The sequence below is a fragment of the Leptodactylus fuscus genome, chromosome 1 (assembly GCF_031893055.1).
Source record: "Leptodactylus fuscus isolate aLepFus1 chromosome 1, aLepFus1.hap2, whole genome shotgun sequence".
NCBI classification, from domain to species: Eukaryota; Metazoa; Chordata; class Amphibia; order Anura; family Leptodactylidae; genus Leptodactylus; species Leptodactylus fuscus.
The window spans coordinates 127238760-127260546 of record NC_134265.1 but is presented as its reverse complement, the minus strand read 5'-3'; positions in this window follow the sequence as shown (position 1 = coordinate 127260546).

Below are 21787 nucleotides of genomic sequence, written 5' to 3'. Positions count from 1 at the left end.
GTCTGACTGGGAATTCAAAGAATATATTGGGGTTATGTGCACCCACAATTTTTAATACTGGTATATAGTGCCATTGTCTGACTGGGAATTCAAAGAATATATGGGGGTTATGTGCACCCACAATTTTTACTACTGGTATATAGTGCCATTGTCTGACTGGGAATTCAAAGAATATATGGGGGTTATGTGCACCCACAATTTTTAATACTGGTATATAGTGCCATTGTCTGACTGGGAATTCAAAGAATATATGGGGGTTATGTGCACCCACAATTTTTAATACTGGTATACAGTGCCATTGTCTGACTGGGAATTCAAAGAATATATTGGGGTTATGTGCACCCACAATTTTTACTACTGGTATACAGTGCCATTGTCTGACTGGGAATTCAAAGAATATATGGGGGTTACGTGCACCCACAATTTTTGCTACTGCTATACAGTTCCATTGTCTGACTGGGAATTCAAAGAATATATGGGGGTTATGTGCACCCACAATTTTTAATACTGGTATACAGTGCCATTGTCTGACTGGGAATTCAAAGAATATATTGGGAATACAAATACCCTCATTTCTTGCTACTGCCATATAGTGCCAGTGTCTGACTGGGAATTCAAAGAATATATTGGGGTTACGTGCACCCACAATTTTTAATACTGGTATATAGTGCCATTGTCTGACTGGGAATTCAAAGAATATATGGGGGTTATGTGCACCCACAATTTTTAATACTGGTATATAGTGCCATTGTCTGACTGGGAATTCAAAGAATATATGGGGGTTATGTGCACCCACAATTTTTACTACTGGTATATAGTGCCATTGTCTGACTGGGAATTCAAAGAATATATGGGGGTTATGTGCACCCACAATTTTTACTACTGGTATACAGTGCCATTGTCTGACTGGGAATTCAAAGAATATATGGGGGTTATGTGCACCCACAATTTTTAATACTGGTATATAGTGCCATTGTCTGACTGGGAATTCAAAGAATATATGGGGGTTATGTGCACCCACAATTTTTAATACTGGTATACAGTGCCATTGTCTGACTGGGAATTCAAAGAATATATGGGGTTTACGTGCACCCACAATTTTTGCTACTGCTATACAGTTCCATTGTCTGACTGGGAATTCAAAGAATATATGGGGGTTATGTGCACCCACAATTTTTAATACTGGTATACAGTGCCATTGTCTGACTGGGAATTCAAAGAATATATGGGGGTTATGTGCACCCACAATTTTTACTACTGGTATATAGTGCCATTGTCTGACTGGGAATTCAAAGAATATATGGGGGTTATGTGCACCCACAATTTTTACTACTGGTATATAGTGCCATTGTCTGACTGGGAATTCAAAGAATATATGGGGGTTATGTGCACCCACAATTTTTACTACTGGTATACAGTGCCATTGTCTGACTGGGAATTCAAAGAATATATGGGGGTTATGTGCACCCACAATTTTTACTACTGGTATACAGTGCCATTGTCTGACTGGGAATTCAAAGAATATATGGGGGTTATGTGCACCCACAATTTTTACTACTGGTATACAGTGCCATTGTCTGACTGGGAATTCAAAGAATATATGGGGGTTATGTGCACCCACAATTTTTAATACTGGTATACAGTGCCATTGTCTGACTGGGAATTCAAAGAATATATTGGGGTTATGTGCACCCACAATTTTTACTACTGGTATACAGTGCCATTGTCTGACTGGGAATTCAAAGAATATATGGGGGTTACGTGCACCCACAATTTTTACTACTGGTATATAGTGCCATTGTCTGACTGGGAATTCAAAGAATATATGGGGGTTATGTGCACCCACAATTTTTACTACTGGTATACAGTGCCATTGTCTGACTGGGAATTCAAAGAATATATGGGGGTTATGTGCACCCACAATTTTTACTACTGGTATACAGTGCCATTGTCTGACTGGGAATTCAAAGAATATATGGGGGTTACGTGCACCCACAATTTTTGCTACTGCTATACAGTTCCATTGTCTCAATGGGAATTCAAAGAATATATGGGGGTTATGTGCACCCACAATTTTTAATACTGGTATATAGTGCCATTGTCTGACTGGGAATTCAAAGAATATATGGGGGTTATGTGCACCCACAATTTTTACTACTGGTATATAGTGCCATTGTCTGACTGGGAATTCAAAGAATATATGGGGGTTATGTGCACCCACAATTTTTACTACTGGTATACAGTGCCATTGTCTGACTGGGAATTCAAAGAATATATGGGGGTTACGTGCACCCACAATTTTTACTACTGGTATATAGTGCCATTGTCTGACTGGGAATTCAAAGAATATATGGGGGTTATGTGCACCCACAATTTTTACTACTGGTATACAGTGCCATTGTCTGACTGGGAATTCAAAGAATATATGGGGGTTATGTGCACCCACAATTTTTACTACTGGTATACAGTGCCATTGTCTGACTGGGAATTCAAAGAATATATGGGGGTTACGTGCACCCACAATTTTTGCTACTGCTATACAGTTCCATTGTCTCACTGGGAATTCAAAGAATATATGGGGGTTATGTGCACCCACAATTTTTAATACTGGTATACAGTGCCATTGTCTGACTGGGAATTCAAAGAATATATGGGGGTTATGTGCACCCACAATTTTTACTACTGGTATATAGTGCCATTGTCTGACTGGGAATTCAAAGAATATATGGGGGTTATGTGCACCCACAATTTTTACTACTGGTATACAGTGCCATTGTCTGACTGGGAATTCAAAGAATATATGGGGGTTATGTGCACCCACAATTTTTAATACTGGTATATAGTGCCATTGTCTGACTGGGAATTCAAAGAATATATGGGGGTTATGTGCACCCACAATTTTTAATACTGGTATACAGTGCCATTGTCTGACTGGGAATTCAAAGAATATATTGGGGTTATGTGCACCCACAATTTTTACTACTGGTATACAGTGCCATTGTCTGACTGGGAATTCAAAGAATATATGGGGGTTACGTGCACCCACAATTTTTGCTACTGCTATACAGTTCCATTGTCTGACTGGGAATTCAAAGAATATATGGGGGTTATGTGCACCCACAATTTTTAATACTGGTATACAGTGCCATTGTCTGACTGGGAATTCAAAGAATATATGGGGGTTATGTGCACCCACAATTTTTACTACTGGTATACAGTGCCATTGTCTGACTGGGAATTCAAAGAATATATGGGGGTTACGTGCACCCACAATTTTTGCTACTGGTATACAGTGCCATTGTCTCACTGGGAATTCCACAAATAATTTGGGGATTCATTCACCCTACATCTCAGGCTCTTGCCATATTCACCCAGGTTGTCAGTGCTGCACCAGCTCGTTCCCAGACAGCTCGGACCGAAAAACACGTTACCTATATAGAGGATTTGGACAATGAAGACAACATGTTCTAAATCTAATATCTGCACCTTCTCCAGAATTAAAATAAAGGCAGCGTTTAACTTTCAAATAGCACTGCACAAAGGAAGAGCTTATCAGCTTGTCTCATGACATGCTACTGAAAAGTTTCATTTGTGTATCTTAATGTAAATATAGTTGTATAAGCTTTTTGGGTTTTAGGCACTGCCAAGTTATTTATTACCACCCGCTCCCTTATAATGATGATGACGCCAAAGTCACTGTGGGTGTTCAGAGCTCACAGCTTTGGGTGACATTTGTCTTGCTCTCTGTCGGTACCAGCTGTCTTTTTGGATACCGTAAAGTTATGTTGACTTTATTAACAGCTATAGAAGCTTTAGCCAGGTTGTGACGGTGTGTAACCCTAACAACACTAAGTGGGATACACATTAATAGTCAGTCTATGTACGCTAAACGTATCACTGAAGTAATTTTTTTTCCCTCTCCCCTAATATAAGAAAGGAACAGACATTAGACCTAGACCGGGGTTCGAGGCTTGAAAAAATCCAGTATTATTTGTTCTTCATGATGTGAAATATGTGTTGAAAAGCAACCCAAGATGAAGTCAGCCATGTGTGCCAGTGTGTTACTTGGCATGCCTTTGCTGGCCCCAACTGTAAGGGTCACTCTCCATTTCCTCCATTTTCCACTCCCCTTCACACCATTTGTGGTGAAGCAATGGGATGCACTGAAGTGCACCCTCTAGCCTCGTGTGGGATAGGGACATCAGATGCCACTCCAACCCCCTCGTCTTCCTCCGCCAGCCAACGGTGCGAAGATGAGAGGAGTGTGCTCTGAATGTTTTCTGCCTAGCAGAGGCTAGTTCTCACTTACGAAAATGGCCCCACTTTGACCTGTATATCAGGCACAATGGTGTAGGTTTCAAAGAAACATGGCACCAACAAGTTGGAAAACGTGGGCCATGCATGGACCGTGTTTGAGTCTGGCAAGCTCCAGATCTGCTACCAGGTTCCAGCCATTATCACAGGCGCAAAAATGCCAGGCCCCAGGTGTAGCAGGGAAAAAAAAATGCCATCTCAGCCAGGATGGCATCCCTGACCTCGGAGGCACTGTGCTGTCTGTCCCCCAAGCTGATCAGTTTCAGCACGGCCTGCTGACATCTCCCCATGCCAGTGTTACAGTGTTTTCCGCTAGTAGCTGGGGTGGAGGTTGCAGCTTCGTAGGGTTTCAGTCTACTCCTGCCATGAATTTTGGCCTGGGAGAGGAGATAGGCCACCCCAGTTTGCACCCGGGGAACAGACTCCACCACATTCACCCTGCCTGTCATTAAAGATAAGCACTGCAGCATCCCTGACCACAGGCGCTTGTCCATGTGTCGGTGGTCAAGTGGTCCTTGCAGCAAAGCGCAGAGCTCTGGGCCCGACTGATGTTATGGGACACATGCAGGCGCAAGGCAGAGACAGCACACCAAGAGAAGTAGTAACGGCTAGGCCCAGCATAGGGAGGTGCCCCAGCTGCCATCTGCTGACGGAAGGCCTGGGTCTCCAGAAGCATAAACAAACACCAACATCTCCAGGGCCAGCAGTTTATCGATGAGGCTGTTACAGGCTTGGGCATGGGGGTGGGTTGTATTGTACTTCTGCCTGCAATGAAAAGCTTGGGAAATGTGGAGTGGCTGGGAAGAGGCGCATGATGGTGCAGGCCAAAAGGGCGCATGAGGGTGAACTCCCCAATGTGTCAGAGATAGGTGTGTAGGTGTCCTTGCATCATATACTTGCACCATATTTGGCTTTGGAAGTTAATTTTGTGCCAAAAAGTGGTTAAGACAGCGATCCCTCAGCTACTCCCGTTACACTGTCTATTGAAGTTACCATCTGTGGAAGTGGACCACCATTTCTAAGATCCCAAAGGAAGCAGGCAAGAGATGTGCAGTTCAGAAAAAAAGATGAGAAAATAAGTTTAGGCTGTAGAGCACAGAGGGATCGGAGAGGACAGAGCTGGTGTCGGCCAGGTATTCCCACAACATGCGCCTATACTTGTCCCTCCTGGTGACACTAGGCCCCTGAGTGGCAGTAATTTGTCCAGGGGGGCCATTAACGTGTTCCAGACCTAGGAATAAGTCTTCCAACAGGGTAGAGTTTTGCATGCCTTTGCTTCTACCCACTGTTTTTGCTGCTTAGCTTCCCTCCACATCTACTCTGCTTTCACCCCTAAACATCACCCCAGTTTATGCCTTTGCTTCTACCCAGGTTTTTTGTTGATTTAGCTTCCCTCTACATCTACACTGCTTTAGCCCCTAGACATCACCCCTGTCCATGTGGGGTCGGTGGCCTCGTCATCCACCAACTCCTCTTCCAATTGCGCACTGCCCCCTTACTGCAAACCGCACATGACCACAGCTTGCCTTGATGGCAACTGTGTCTCATGATCCCCACTTAGGTCCAGACAAGTCGGTGGCGGGTCCAAAACCCCAAAATTGGAAGGAAATGGCAGATGCTGCAGTATTTCTAACACCTGTTCCTGGTGCTCGGGCCTGGTCTGTGTTGTACCCTGCACCCTGCTTAACGCATCTGCCATATCCGAAGTTGTGCTGAGCGCATGCTAATGTTTCGTGTCCAGTGCAATGGATGGGATGGGATTTCACATAAGTCTGCCACCCATGGCCACTCATGGTTGAGCAACTGAGGGAGTTGACTTTGATGAACCCGAGGGTTTTGGAGTTGGAACTACATCAAAGGTCTGTGCTGCTCACACACTCTGCTCAACACATGATATGTTTAGTGCCAGCAGTGTGGAGACGTCGCACAACAGCCGTTGTTCCAGCAGGTACAGGCGTTGTAGGAGTGCATAGAGGCTAGCAGCGGCAACTATACACTTTAAAAACTATCCGCACAAGCACCACACTTTCACCAGTAGCTCAGGAACATTGGGGTACCTTTTTCAAAAGATTAGCAGCAATGAGTTAAAAACGTGGCCCAGGCATGGAATATGTTGCAGGCTGCCAAGCTACAGAGCCAATCCCAGGTTACGGCCATTATCACACATGACAACATGCCTGGGCCCAGGTGCAGTGGCAAAAACCACATTGCCGTCTCATCGAGGATGGCATGACTCACTTTGTAGGCAGTGTGCTGTCTGGCCCCCAAGCTGATGAGCTTCAGCACGGCCCGCTGACGTCTCCCCACACCAGTGTTGCAGCGTTTCCAGCTCGTAGCTGGGGTCAATTTAACAGCGGAGGAGGGTGGTGTTTCAGCCCTCCTCCCAGGAATGTTGTGTGGGGAGACAAGTCAGGCCACCACATTTTGCGACCCGGTCCACGCCTCAACTACATTCAACCACTGTGCCCAAATTGAAAGTTAGCGTCCCTGTCCGCATGCACTTGTCCATTCGTAACTGGTCACATGGAACTTTAGGGCTAAGCGCTGAATTTAGGGACCGCCTCATGTTTGGGGGAAAGTGCTGGTGTGGACGGCACAGTGCGGTGGCGCAGTAGACACTCTGCCCAAAAAGGGCAGAGTGTCCCCCAGCCGGGATTCCAACATCTCCTGGGCCAGATTTCTTGAGATGAGGCCGTTGAAGCCTTGGGCATGTGGGTGGGTTGCGCTGTACTTTAGCTTGAAATGAAAGGCTTGGGAGATGGGGAGTTGCTGGGAAGAGGCGCATGATGGCGCGGGCAAAAGGAGAAATGGCAGGAAAAGGTGAGGATAAGGGTGAACTCCCCAAAGTGTCAGAGGCAGATGTGGAGGTGTCCTGGCTCCTGGTCTGGACTGCAGCGCCAGCCCTGTCAACAGTGGAAGAGGCAGTGGCCGCCAGGCCAAACGACGATTATCCTGCGCTTGCTCTCACCCACTGAGCCCAGGGGCAGCGGGGATAAACAAATTGCCATCTCATCCAGGATGGCATCCCTGACCTCAGAGGCAATGTGCTGTCCGTCTCCCAAGCTGATGAGCTTCAGCCCAGCCTGCTGACGTCTCCCCACACCAGTGTTGCAGCGTTTTCAGCTCGTAGCTGGGGTCAATCTAACAGCGGAGGAGGAGGAGGGTGGTGTTTCAGCCCTCCTCCCAGGAATGTTTTGTGGGGAAACAAGTCAGGAAAATTCTTGAAACGGGAGAGTTTTGCATCTTTGCCCTTGCTGCCTATGGACATCCCTTTGCCTCTAGCCACCATTTTCCCTGCTTTGCTTGCCTCCACATCCACACTGCTTTTGCCCCTAGACATCACCCCAGTCCATGCCTTAGCTTGTACCCCCAGTTTTTCCTGCTTAGCTTGCCTCCACATCCACACTGCTTTTGCCCCTAGACATCACCCCAGTCCATGCCTTAGCTTGTACCCCCAGTTTTTCCTGCTTAGCTTGCCTCCACATCCACACTGCTTTTGCCCCTAGACATCATCCCTATCCATGCCTCTTCCCCTAGCCATAACTCTGCCACCCCTGGAAACTCATGGTGCAGAAACTTTGGTTGCTGACTTTGAGGAACCCTTGGGTTTTGTAGATGGAACTCCATCAAAGGTCTGTGCAGCTCACACACCCTGCTCAAGATATGATATTGTAGGGTTTCAGCGTGTGTGAATGACGGACAACAGCCTGTGTTTGGACAGATGTAGGCCTTGCTAGAGTGTTTTTAGGCTAGCAGCGACTCCTGTGCACTTGCAAAAGTGGGCGCACAAGCGCCGCATTTTCAACAGTAGCTTCGGTACATTTGGGTATGTTTTTAAAAAACTTTGCACCACTAGGTTAGACGTGGGCCAAACATGGAACGTGTTGGAGGCTGGCAAGCTCCAGAGCCGCTACCAGGTTCCAGCCATTATCACAGGCGTAAAAATGCCAGGCCCCAGGTGTAGCAGGGAAAAAAAAATGCCATCTCAGCCAGGATGGCATCCCTGACCTCGGAGGCACTGTGCTGTCTGTCCCCCAAGCTGATGAGCTTCAGCACCGCCTGCTGACGTCTCCCTACACCAGTGTTTTAGCGTTTGCCGCTAGTAGCTGTGGTGGAGGTTGCAGCGTCGTAGGGTTTCAGTCTACTCCTGCCATGAATTTTGGCCTGGGAGAGGAGATAGGCCACCCCAGTTTGCACCCGGGGAACAGACTCCACCACATTCACCCTGCCTGTCATTAAAGATAAGCACTGCAGCATCCCTGACCACAGGCGCTTGTCCAAGTGTCGGTGGTCAAGTGGACCTTGCAGCAAAGCGCGGAACTAAGGGCCCACCTGATGTTGAGTGACACGTGCTGGTGCAAGGTGGGGACGCCACACTGGGAGAAGTTGAGACGGCTAGGGACGGCATAGTGAGGTGCCACAGTTGCCATCAGGTCCGGGAAGGCGGGAGTTTCAACAAGCCGGAACGCCAACCTCTCCTGGGCCAGCAGTTTAGCGATGTTGGCGTTCTAGGCTTGCGTGGGTGGGTGGTTAGCGGTGTATTTCTGCCGGCGCTCCAATGTCTGAGAGATGGTGGGTTGTTGTAAAGAAGCGCCTGATGGTGCCTTTGATGGTGCAGGAGAAGGAGATAAGACAGAAACAGGGGAGGATGAGGGAGAAGTCAACAAAGTGGCGGAGGCAGATGAAGTGATGTCCTGGCTCGTCCTCTGGAGTGCATCGCCAGCACTGTGAGCAGAGGCAGTGGCATGAACGGCGGGCGACGTTTGTCCTGCCGTTGCTGCCTGCCACTGATTCCATTGCTTGGATTCCAAATGACGGTGCATTGAAGTGGTGGACAGGTTGCTCTTCTCAGGGCCCCTACTCGATTTCGAGAGGCAAATTGTGTAGACGACACTATATCTGTCCTCAGCGCATTCCTTGAAAAAACTCTACACCTTCAAGAAACGTGCCCTCGATGGGGGAGTTTTTCTGGGCTGGGTACAAAAGGGAACATCTTCGGACATTCCGGGTCTGGCCTGGCTTCGGCAAAGCAGCTGACCTCTGCCTCTGGACATGTCTCTGCCTCTAGCTACCCTTTTTGGTGCTGCACCTGCCTCAACATCCACACTACTTTCCCAGCTTGACATCTGCCTTGTCCAGGTGGGGTCGGTGTCCTCGTCGTCCACCACCTCCTCTTCCAACTCCTGTCTCGCCTCCTCCTCCTGCACAATGCGCATGTCAACTGGCTGCCCTGACAGCAACTGCGTCTCATCGTCGTCGATGAGGGTGGGTTGCTGGTCATCCGCCACCAAATCGACCGGAGATGGAATGGAGGAGACTCTAGTGTTTGAGCATCTGGACACAGATACTCGTCTGTTAGGTCCGTGGAATCGCGAAATGGAGGGGCAGGTTGCGGTACAGTCAAAGGAAGGGAGAACAGCTCTGGGGAGCAGGGACAGTTGGGGTTATTGTTCTGGGAAGATTGGGAATTTTGGGTGGAAGGAGGACAAGACTGTTGGGTAAGAGGAGGTAGAGGCTGACTGGCTGGTGGACAATGTGCTTTAAGCGTTATCTGACAGCCATTGCAAGATCTGTTCCTGGTTCTCGGGCCTACTAATCTTTGTACCATTCAGCCTAGTTAATGTGGAACTTTTGTGCAAAGCGCAGAACTTAGGGCCCGCCTGATGTTAAGGGACACACGCTGGTACAAGGCTCAACTCACCCTAAGTGCCAAAAACACTGCTGGTGCAAGGCTCTACTCATGCCAAGGGCCTCAATCTCTGCTGGTAGCTCAGCTTAAGGTCATGTAACTTTGTTTGGAAGGGCTCATGTTAAGGGCTAGAAAAGTGAATTTTGGAAGGTCTTACCACATCACACACACACACACACACACACACACACACTCAAAATGACAGTTAAGGGTGAGGGCTTTTGGAATTCCCATTGCCTATTCCATTTGTGGTTGTCATGGGGAACGTGATTTAAAGGGGTGGTTGTTACTGTTTGTTGAGCTTAAATTGGGGTTTGTGTCCATCCATTTGGGGAGTAAAGAAGGTTTCCAGGTATTTTCCCACTTTGATAGAGGTTTTTTTGAATGTGGAAAGTGTGTAGTTGTTAGGCAGTGATGTTGGGGTAATAGAGGGTCTTTGGTGTGTTAGATGCCCCCAGACATGCTTCCCCTGCTGTCCCAGTGTCATTCCAGAGGTGTTGGCATCATTTCCTGGGGTGTCATAGTGGACTTGGTGACCCTCCAGACACGGATTTGGGTTTCCCCCTTAACGAGTATCTGTTCCCCATAGACTATAATGGGGTTCGAAACCCGTTCGAACACACGAACATTGAGCGGCTGTTCGAATCGAATTTCGAACCTCGAACATTTTAGTGTTCGCTCATCTCTATTAACTATCAATAAATTAATTATACGTTGGCAAAAGCTGATTCTGTCGGTAATGTGCTACATGCTGCGCCCTCTTCCTTGTGTCTGGAGATTTCAACCATGTCTCCCTATCATCACCCACCCAAGTACTATTGGAGATCCATTCTCCCAACCATGGTCAGGCTGTATAAATCAACATCACTTCGCACGTAGAACTAAATGATCCTGAAGTCTTTTCTTTTAGTTGCTATGACTTCTAGTATCTTTTCTATCTGCTATGAGCTTGTAATGTAATATATTACTATATTATCCACGCTGTTGTAACACACTGAATTTCCCCATGGTGGGACTATTAAAGGATTATCTTATTTTTATTTATATGTCACAAACATATTCCACAGCACTTTAGAGATTCATATAACATCAAAATGAGACATTACTCAGTAATAAGTGAAATATCAATAGGAGTGAAGACGCTAGTCACAAGTGCTTCTAATCAATCTTTTCAATAGGTAGATAAATAATAAATTGTGAACCTAGATAGAACACGTCTGTAATAATGTAAATTGATAGTGCGTACTGTTTGGGGACTACTGCTTTAGAGATAAGCAACAACCGAAAAGATCTAGCAAGCCACTTTTTTTTGTTCCCGTTCCAGGCAATGCACGTTTTGTTCCCGAGCCAAACATGCATTAGGGCTGCTGCTAACTATTGACCTTCAATTATTTTATGTCTTGGCCATCTTACAATAACTTCTTTGTGGAAGCAATATATCCTAAAGCTTCTCCTTGTACTTTTGCACAAAAAAATAATCCATCCTAAATCCCAAAATGACCACACCAAAGCACAACAGCCTTCATATTTCCTTCCTGTAGTCAGATGGCATTCTCATTATCCATGTAAAGTCATTCTGAGATACAGAGCAAATAAAATTAGAAAATAAAATACGTCAATCGATTGTCATAAGAAATAGATTAAGATCTGACTTGCTTTTCTGAAAGTCTGCTGGAAAAGTTTGCTATATATTTTGTAGCAATTAGATACATATGCAAATTATCGGTAGGGAAAATATATTTTATGGATAAAACTTTAAGAAGAGATATCCTTGAAATCCAGGGACATGCAGTCACCATGACATACCAGAGTATTCAAAGGTTAAATAAAACTTCCAAGATGCTGTCAGTCATGGAAAGTCAAAATAACATGACATTCAACGTGTCACTGGGATTGATGTATGACATGTCCCAAAGCAATAAATACAGAATGACAGGGAGAAAAACAAAGCCTTAGACATAAAATAACAACATGAATGTGTGAAACATAAATATCCTGGACTCGACAGCCTACAGTTGAAACAAAGGTTCTGGTACAAAGAATACAACAGTTCAAGTTTCTCCCATAAACAAGAAATAAGTGTGTTTTTTTAGTTACTAACAATGCACTGTAATTTTATGTGTTTATTTCTCTAGTTTATATAGCACATTAACCGAATTGGTTTACAGATATTATTGTTACTTAGACTAAGGCCCCATGTAGTGAAAAAAAAACAAAACAATGTGGAAACAAAAACCCAGTGAAAACGCATCGAACACCTTTTTTCATTGTGTTTTTGGTGGATTTTTCTCTGTGTTTTGTTTCCCTAATTAAATTTATAGTGAAAACAGCTTACATTTCCACAGCTAAAATTGACATGCTGTGGTTTTCAAAAACATACATTTTTGAAAATTTCTGATTTTTTTTTTTTCCAGCAATGTGTGGATGGGATTAGTCAAAATTTCCTTTACTTTGCTTGTTCTGTAAAACAAGCCTTTACTTTTTCCATTATGGTTCTCAATCTATATTCCCTATCAGTGTGTCTCTGGAGTGTGGAACAAACTGAAACAAAGGTAAAACATCAAACTCCTCACTTTTCCTTTGTTATTGTTAGGGAATTGCCTGTTGAGCAATTCTTCAGTGGCCGCTGCTGAAACATGAAAGGAAGGGAATGACAGAGACAGAGAGTCCTAAACTTCACCCAGCCCCTGTCCCTACCTACTTGCCTCAACTATCATAGGCTGTAGAGGACAGCTGGGCAACAGTCCCTTCTCTGGTTACAAAGAACAAGACAAGACAAAACAACACGGAAGTGAAGTCACCAAGCCAAGGGTCAAACCAGAGAGACAACAATACCAAATTGAAATCCAAAGTCAAAAGCCAAAAAGCAGAGGTCAGTAATACAAAGCAAGAGCAAGGACAAAGGCTTAGCAAGGTCAGGGACACAAAAGCCAGCGAACACGTGTGGGCTGATAACCTGTTTATAGGAAGTCCAGAAGCCACCCCAGGCTTGACTGGTAGATAGGCTGTCAATCACAAAGCGCACAAAAGTAACCCTAACTGTGCCAACATAAAATGATCAGCTTTCAGGGGGCAACACGGTGGCTCAGTGGTTAGAACTGCAGCCTTGCAGCACTGGAGTCCTGGGTTCAAATCCCACCAGGAAAGACATCTGCAAGGAGTTTGTATGTTCTCCCCGTGTTTGCGTGGATTTCCTCCCATTCTACAAACACATACTGATAGGAAAAAAAAAGTACATTGTGATCTCTATATGGGGCTCACAATCTAAAACAAAAAAGCAAAAATGCCTCCTGTGCCATACAATGTGGCCAAAAGATGGTGTGGATGAGATGTTGGAGCCTGTAATATCTAGAACCATGATTCTGAAGTTAATCTAAAGCTTAGAATCTTAGCTTTAAAAGTGTAACCAGGCTCACAGTTCTATGTGCTACAGAAGTAAGAATACACACTGTTCCACAGACAATTAGTAATAGGATATGTATGCAGTTCCTATTCTCTACTGTGTCTTTTAAGGGATTTTCTAATCTCAGGATTTTCAGCTGCTTCCGTCTCCTCTCATCTCCACTTCCTGGTTTTCCACTCATTCTTTCATGGAGCTCCTCCTTGCTGTAAAGCAGGGGTGCTCACACTTTTTGAGCATGTGAGCTACTTTAGAAACTGACCAAGGGATAAGATCTACTACCCACTTCTTGTGGGCGGGGTGGGGCGGGGCTGGGGCAGGGTCTGTGGGCAGGGCGGAGCGTGAGAGCAGGAGACAGCTCTCCGGTGTCTGCTTGTTGACAGCGCAGGCTGAGAATCATCTCCGGACACTGGCAGGCGGGGCCGCCGCAGCCCTGACTGCGAACAAGTGCAAATGCCCCGGCCTGCAGACCGGTAGATCGACCGGTAGATCGCGATCGACGTATTGGGCACCCTGCTGTAAAGGATTTACTTACATAGATTGTAAATAATAATATAATAATAATAAATTTTATTTATATAGCGGCAACACAGATCTTGGACCTATAAAGTTAGCATGAGATGACATCATATCGTGGGGAAATGTGGGAGCGGGGACAGAGGAGGGTTAAGGGTTTACGTTAGAAATTGTGATAGGCTTGTCTGAAAAGATGTGTCTTTAGTTTGCGTTTGAAACTGTAGAAATTGGGAGTTAATCTGATTGTCCGGGGTAGAGTATTCCAGAGAAGTGGTGCAGCTCAGGAGAAGTCTTGTATACGAGCGTGGGAGGTTCTGATAATAGAGGATGTAAGTGTTAGGTCATTGAGTGAACGGAGAGCACGGGTTGGGCGGTAGACAGAGATGAGGGAGGAAGGCTTGCCTTGCAGGCACGGCTATCAATCCCACAGTGCTAGTTGGTCACTGCAAGTATTGTATTTGCTTTGTATATTTGGTGTACTGTATGTAAACCCTCAAATGTACAGCACCATGGAATTAATAGTGTTCTATAAAGACATAATATTAATAATTATAACAGTAACAGAATGAAAGCAGAATGCATAGATGTGGAGAGAAGAGAATATGGGTGCCTGTGAGCAGGGAATGGGTTATTAGCCCGACCTGTTAAATAGGACTATAACCTAGACAATGAGCTAGATTTTATTCTATCTGACAAATGGAGCAAGATAAATAAAGCATTGTATTAGGCGAAACTATTCAGTTATCTTAAACTATAAATCTGCATATGATCCATGAGATGGGAATACCTCTTAAACTGCTGATAACTCTGCCTCTGTAGCACACAATAGTGAGCCTAGTGTGGTTGTAAAGCTGAGATTCTTAGCTTACACCACCTTCTAACCAAGTGGTAAAACCAGGCAGTTTTGGTGTATCAGAGCCCAAAATATTCGAAACTGAACATCCAGTCCCCATACTTTCAATATGACACTTCTGCTCAGAAAAGGCCAATGTGAATTTTTAACTAATTTGCATACAGACTTTTAAGCTGTTTTTTTTTTTTTTTTTTTAATAAATAAAAAAAAGTTATTTTATCATAACAGTAATAAAGGTAAAATGTATATGTCATACACTACTTGATGGTGTTGTGTCTTTAGGAGCAAAATTTCTAGTTACAGGTTCCCTTTAATACTCTTCAGAACAAGAAAATTGTCCCTTGACCTCTTGATCCTTGCTTCTCCCATGATCTTCTGTTGGGGGATAATCGCTAGGCTTCCACACACATTATATGATCAGCAGGTTCAGCTGATATTAGTATACTGTGTGTGGCCAATTTTGACCTACAATAGAAACATGAAGGAACCCTAGGTAACCAAGCTTCTGCCAGGCAGTGTAACCTGAAGTTCCTGGGCCCCAAAGCAGAATCTCCAATGCCCCTACCTACCTTGCAGAATTTAGAAAAGTGGCATGTTTTTAATGTCAGAGGAAACTTTGAGGCCCCCGCAATATCTTAGGACTGGTACTGACTGCAATGACTACACCCCCTATACCTATGTGCCTGTTCCTAGGTACTGCTTTGGTGGAAATAGAAAACTCCTCTATGTATTTCTGCATGCATAGCTGAAATACTTTAAGACTGTGGGAAGTGAATGGGGTTATAACAATGTTGCAAACAAAGTTACTTCTCCTAGATGGCAGTCGGAGTGGTTATTTTATTAAACTTTACCCAAAAATGAAACGTAAACTCTCATTAGCCGATATGGACAATATTGCTATCCGGGAGTTTATTATTTCTGCTCAAGAGAACATCTCTCATGTTTAGGCATAGTAAGGGTTCTCCAACCCTAGATTAGAGAGTAGCTGGATATATCATTAATAGCAGTAGGGTAATGAAATGAACAGCAACATTAGTAAATATTTGCTTTCACACCTCGGAGCTGATCTCTCTCTTGTGATTTGTGCATTCATTAAAAGGCTAGTGAATTCTTTTTAACTCTCTGTTATATGCTGATCCCTATTAGCAAATTAATTCCCTTCTCTCCACTTAAGATCAGTTAAACAAACTTCTCCCAATTACTGCAAATTCAAAGCAGGGACATCTCTCCTCACATCCCCTCTGACAAACACGTTGGACTTCACACCCCTCCTTCCTGATGTGCTTTTCACAGGTAAGCAGTTCAGTGGAATTGAAGATGTCGCTACCCTGTTTTCCTGCCCTTCCATTCACTGAAAAAAAGAGCCACTTAACAAGTGTTTGTTCAACACAACCACCCACCTACAAGATAATTGATTTTCTTTTTTTCATGTTACATGGTTTTATATTCTACTGACACAAATATTACAATTCTCTAAGTCAAGCAGACAAAAGCTTTTATATTGTGTTACTACAAACACCTACACAAAGCTACTTTAAGGTCCCATGTAACAAGCTGCAACCAAAAAACACTGGAAAAGACTGCAGTGGAAACGCATATGTTTATTCCACAGTGTTTTTCATAGGAATTCCACAGCGTTTTTCTCTGCGGAATTTCTGCCCCTATTACACCTATATGGAAAAGTCCAATGCTTCTGTAGGTACAACTGACATGAGCATGTGGAAAGGATTAGCCAGAATCCCATCCACTTTGCAGTTACTATAAAATGTAGTGTTTTTTTTTGCTGAAGCATTCTTTGCCACGGCGTTTCCTCTGCACCCAAAGCACTGCATTTCGCAACGTGGGGCCCAAACTATTGTATAAACGAGACAAATCTTTGCACATAGTAGTGAGTAATGGAATAAATAATAGTAATGAACAGGGTTTCTTCTATAATCCTCTCCCTGTATTTCTAGAAGGCAATGCTATCAGAAATTGTACTTTCTACATGCCTATAAGTAATTATCCAGTGTTTCTACCATGCAATGCAACTTTGCATAAATTTAGAGGTCATTCTGGCAGAAATACTACTCATTCATTTAGGCACAAGGGCATATAGGAGGTGAAACGGTAGCAACCACTACTAGGCCCAGAAGCTTCTGTATTATAGAGAGCAAGTGGTCAGTGGGGGCCACTCCTGCATATTTTGCACTAGGGTCCGGCAGCTTCAAATTAGGTCTTTACATACAGTATATATGTTAGAAGATTGCATATTTGTTCGTTGTAAATTCCCTGAACCAGCAGAAGTGGTATCTGTCATACAAAAGTCCCTCATGTGTCTGTATAGGCTGACTTTCTCTATACACTGTAATATGTGTGTTAAAAAAAAAAAAAAAAAAAAGCAAAGTGTCTTAAAAAATGAATATGTGAATCGAGCTCCAAAAATGCCCCTTTCCTATATAAAGTGAATTTTATAAAAAAGAGAAACCTACAAATTAATAAAAGACAACAAATATTTGGTATTGCCGCATCTGTAGCAATCCGTACATTAAAACTGAAACATTATTTTACCTGCACAATGAACATCTGGGGGAAAAAAAAGAAAAAAAAATGCTATAAAAAGTAATCAATAAGTCATATGTACCCCAAACAGTACCAATAAAAAGCACAGGTCATCATGCAAAAAAAAAGAAAAGCCTCAATTAACTCTAGCAGTCAAAAAAAAAATAAAAAAATTACAGGTCTCAGAAGACGGTGATGCCAAAATTAAAGGTCAGCTGACCTTATGTACACTAGAGAAAGGGACCAGAATGGGTCCCGAAATGGGTTGTGTGAAAAGGCTTTAATAAAGAAAATTTGTCAAGACTTTACACGGATCTTTACTTTTTTTTCCTGCACTTCTGTGAAGAGCTGTATGGTTTGGTCCTGTTTCTACGTATATGTACAGTTGTGAGCTGTTGCTCCTGGGCTCCATTCTTGAATCTATGTCTATTGGGATGCTGTGACCATATCACAGTGCCCAAAGGTGATTACCTACTTGCAATTGATTAAAGATTATCTCCTGTACCAAGTGATAATAAGCCAGGTACCGCGCGGTGCTATGTTTGTGTTTGCTTTTAATAACATTTTGTCATTAAGTTGTAAGCACCCAAAAATGGTGTCATTACAAATTGCATCTCATACTGCAAAAAACAAGCCCTCATATGGTTACATCACAAGAAAAAAAACATAAATATAGCTTGTACAATGTGACATATCCCCCCCCAATCATCAAATCATTAGAACACAACTGGCTGTGACAAGAAGAGACTGCATAAGCTGTGCGAGCGTACACTCCAAATGGGGATTCCACTTTTCTAATACCTTAGAGGCCTTGCACACATGACATGGCATCCAGATACTAAATATCTAAATCTGCACACTAAAAGCTGCATAGCAATCCTTCACGTTTGCGCCCTGCTGTATGATCAAATTACAGACTACGCCTACGTATATAACACTGGTGTACCCAGAACAACATATTTAATGTCATGGGTGGGTATAAACCATTTGGGCACAGCCGAGTACAGAAAGGAAGGAGCATTATGTGGTTTTTGGACATTGTGACACTTTTGCATAAGCCTGAAATGCAAGGAAAGTAGAATCGCCTGACATGTGACCCCAGTTTGGAAACTACATTCTGAAGGAATTTATCCAGGGGTACAGTGAGAATTTTTAACCCCCCAAGTGTGGTATTCATTTTTCAGAAATGAATACGCAGCTGATGGTAAAAAGTGAAAATGGCAATTTTTCTAGGAATTTCGGTGTGTGATATGTTGTGCCCAGCTTGTATCAGAGATGAACACTCCAAAAGATGTTGTGCCTGGGATACCCACTTAACAATTTTTAGAGTGTGTGCCTCTGCTAACACAAATTGGGCACGGCATATCAGGCACTGAAATGGCGAATCTCTGGAAAAATTGCAATTTTAACTTTTCAATAGCACATTTATTTATGGAAATTAGATGATTACAATGCTTATGGGTTAAAAATGCTTGCTACACTACTTGAAAAGTCCCTTGAGGGGTGTAGTTTCTAAAATGGGATCATGTGTCTGTGGATTCCACTTTACTGGCAATTGAGTGGCAATGCATAAGTGGCATGATGTCCAAAAACCAATCTGTGCTCCAAAAAACAAATAGTGCTCCTTTCCTTCTGTGCCCGGATGTGCCTAAACAGCAGTTTATGGACAACATGACACATCTGCAGAGACCTTGAAATTGCCCTTACAAAATGGGGTCACTTCTTGGCAAATTCCAGTTTACTGGCACCTTCAGGGCTCTGAAAAAACAACATGGCATCCAGAAAGTCCCTCTAAATCTGTATCCCACTTTTGAGCCCTGCTGTGTGCTCAAGCACCAATTTACACCTACATATAAAACTTTTTTATACCCAAGAGAAACCACTTAATAGTTTTAGGAGTGTATGTCTCTAATAACACAAACTGGGTACAACGTCTTGGGTACTGAAATTGCATATTTCTTTAAAAAACAAAAAACTTGAAAGTCTTCAGTAGTTGATACCTTTTTAATGGCTAACTCATAAGGATGAAATATTATAACATTTCAAAGCTCTTGGCTTCTTCTTCAGATAGATATATCTGAAGAAGAAGCCGAGAGCTTTGAAACGTTATAATAAGAGATGAGCGAGTACTGTTCGGATCAGCCGATCCGAACAGCACGCACGCATTGAAATTAATGGAAGCACCTGGTACTTCTGCTTTGACGCCGGCCGGCCGTTTAACCCCCCGCGTGCCGGCTACGTCCATTCATTTCAATGCGTGAGTGCTGTTCGGATCGGCTGATCCGAACAGTACTCGCTCATCTCTAGTTATAATCTGTGGGGTAAAAAGGTGAACATAAGATGCAGAAAATAAATGTTGTGGAAAAGGGGAAGGTTGCAGAAGGGCTTTGGCCTAAAATTTGCATCTGGGCCCATAGGACTTTAGTTACACCACTGACTGTACTTGTGTTGATGCTGTGTTTTACATATTTGAGATAATAGAGAGGCTTATGACTAAATACTACAAAATTCTCTGCTATATTCCTGCCCTCCGTCGATCTCCAACCCATGGTAGTATTTATAGAGTACAAAAATAATACATAGTGGAAAAATAGAACTGACATAGAAAACAATATTAAAATGTGAAACCTGAAATACCATCATAACAATATTTTCTTATATGGATGAAGTTATTTGCTATAAAATGCTTTTCCTTTTTGACAGAATACTTGGATAGGTGTAGCTGCATGTGCCCCAGGAATAGATGCTCTGGTAAAGTAGCCCTTTATATTCCTATCTATAAATTCATATATTTATTTGATAAAAGCTCATGACACTAAATACCCCATATATACTATATTTATATCCAGAACACTTCCAACAGTCCACAGATAATTCTAGAAAATTTGACTTGATGAGCCCGAAGGACAGTGAGATAAATATGACTCTGTCCAAAAAGAATTCTACATGTGCCACAGGTAGAAAAAGCAATGCTTGTGGCAGCTTGTGTTCTGTCATATAACCAGAGGTGATACAGATATGAGATATATTCTTATATAGTCTCCGCTTACAATAGATATTTTTATACATTCTTATATAGTCTCCGCTTACGTTAAATATTTCTCTTTTATCAGACTTGAAAACTGGCCTATCCTGCTCTCCCTGCAAAGACCATAAATCTCATGTTGCAGAAGCTATAAGCTGTGGAGGTAAGTAGATAGGGTTATTGTTAGGGAATTGCTAGGACAGCAATTCCCCAGTAGCTGTTGAACCCTGGGACGGGACACAAGAGACAGTGAGCCCTAGGCTGAAGCCCCCAACTGACCCTTCCTATTGACAGGCCCTATCCTACGTAATAGGCAGCAAACACGAAGACAGTCCCTTTCTGTGTATGTGATACACAAAACGCAGACAAGACAGACAACAACAAAGAGAGGTCAGCTAGCCAAGGGTCAGTAACAGTTGAGTGATGCAGTGCCAAATCAGAGTCCAAAGAATTGACAGTAGGGAAAGCCAAAGGTCAAGGATAAGAATTGCAAGCAAAAATAGTGACACAAGGAGCAAGTATGCACAAGGCAATAGCAAGCATTGGTGTGAATGAGAGCCAAGACTAAATAGGGAGGAAGAACCCGCCCATGGAGTTGACAGAAAGGCAGCTGTCAATCACACAAATTAACACTTCAAAAACAGAGGCAAACAAGGGCAGAAGACGGTTGTGGTGCAAATACAATCACAGAACTAGAGCCGTGTTCACACAGTGCGACTAAAAACTTTAAGCCAAGAACCAAACTGCACACGCCTCCTGTGCCGCAGCATGCGAGCAGGGGGTGGTGCAGAGACCCGAAAAGGCAGAGATATTACAGTTATATGCCAATTACTAGGACTTACATAGTAATGGCTACCTATGCAGAGGTAGACAGCAATGCTCTACTGTAGGTAACAGAGGTCAGGAGGTGCATAAGACTGAAATTATAACCTTTTTTATTATATCTAGAGAGAAATATAGAAGTTACAGAGGATGACTACCTAATCCTCGACTGTAACTTGAGATGGCATGCCAGGCTGGAGGACTCTTATAAGAATACATTCTGGAAGGTAAATACAATGTAAAGAGAATAATGATACAATATAGTATCAGTCATAGAAATAATCTGATTATAAAGAAATTAGACATTTGAGTAACAATTGTTCATATATTCCTTTCAGGATGGTGATATTGAACCTAGAGTCACCGAGGATCCCTATCTAGAGATCAAAGAGATACAGATGCAGGACTCCGGCTGCTACTCATGTACAACCAGCCTGTACTCCAGGGTGCCAGTCAGCAGCCTTGTATACCATGTGACAAGTAAGTACACACTATCACCCCCAATAAACTTTCAGTTTTTGGGGTGAGTTTATCATCAGCATCAGAAGCTCCAGCCCAGATTCTATCAAATTTGATTTAAAAAATATAGTTCTATGTAATTACAATCTATGACAAGAAGATATGAGT